Source organism: Malus domestica, chromosome 09, assembly GCF_042453785.1.
Source record: "Malus domestica chromosome 09, GDT2T_hap1".
NCBI classification, from domain to species: Eukaryota; Viridiplantae; Streptophyta; class Magnoliopsida; order Rosales; family Rosaceae; genus Malus; species Malus domestica.
The window spans coordinates 7,527,782-7,528,980 of NC_091669.1; the positions used below are offsets into that span (position 1 = coordinate 7,527,782).

The 1,199-nt window shown below is 43.1% G+C and overlaps 1 long non-coding RNA gene across 1 annotated transcript; it reads left to right on the plus strand.

Moving 5' to 3' along the window:
- On the plus strand, positions 1–994 carry LOC139188241 (uncharacterized). Its single transcript, XR_011571552.1, has 3 exons — positions 1–169; positions 252–358; positions 883–994. It is a non-coding gene; the product is annotated as an uncharacterized lncRNA (long non-coding RNA).
- Positions 995–1,199: the final 205 nt, after the last annotated feature.

A 1,199-nucleotide genomic window follows, 5' to 3' on the forward strand; every position in this document is an offset into this window, starting at 1 on the left:
CTCTCCCGTGTATCTCTCTCCCTCAAACTCTCGTATTTCTCTCTCCCCCTGGACTCGCGAGGACCCTAGCACCACCAGGAGAGACTCTCTACGAAGCAGGGACCCCTGCCCTGCGAGGTAAACGGCACGGAGCAAAGCTCCGACGAGTTTTCTTCCTTTTTCAGTAGGGGTAAGTCTCAAATCTCTCACTCTCGTACCTAGCTTGATGTTTGGTTGTGATTTAGAAGCTTGAACCTCCTCTTTGTACGTAGGTTTGACCTTGGAAACGTTTTGGGGTGAGCACACCCATTTTTCGGGCGAACCCGTGCACTCCGAGGGCTTTTCCAGTCACCTCCGACCGAGTTACGGTATTTGGAAGGTATAAATCTCTTCCTCTTTCTTTATTCTTCATGTTCGTACCTAGATCGGAGCTTGAAGCCCCCGTTTTCAAGTGACCGAAGCTGTAGCAGCTCCGACCTTCTTCTTCCTCGGCATCAGGCCATCCAGCCTCTCCCATTTCCTCCCATCGGGCCTTAGGCCCGTGTTGTCTTAGGCCCAGTACCCTAACCCATTCAGTTTTTCTTTTTAGTTATTTAATTTTTAAAACCCAAAGGGCTCGGGCCCTAGTTTTGAATGGCCTTGGGCCGGTTATAAATCAAGGGCTTAAAGCCCCGTTTTCTGTTAGTGAGGCCTTAGGGCCTTGTGCCTGTGTGTGTGTGTTTAGGCATGCACATGCATACCGTGCATGTGTGTATGTGTGTGTGTTGTTAAGTATATGTTTGGGCTTAAGCCCAAACCCCTTTCCAAACCCTAAACCCATCCAAACCCAATTCCCTTATTTTATTAGTTTAACCCAATCTTTTAGAAAATCCTTTTATTTAATTATTACATTCTTGTTCTTAGGTAAAATTGCTAGTGGAGAAATTCTATATCCTTATTCGCGCGACTCTTCTGCTAAGGAATATTTATGAGTGGACCCCTTCTAAAATTACATGATTTGATAATTTAATTGCATAAATGATTAGCATGCCTACGGATTTATAATTTGATTTATGTGAAGCCTGTTGATTGAATATATTGATTTTCATCTCGTGTTTTGGTGAGGAAATAATTGTTAGCCTATATTGAGCTATATTTTAATATATCGTATTTTCTATAAAACCATGAACTGGTAGACTATCTGATAGATGACGATAGGATGCTAGAACATGTTTTTGAAC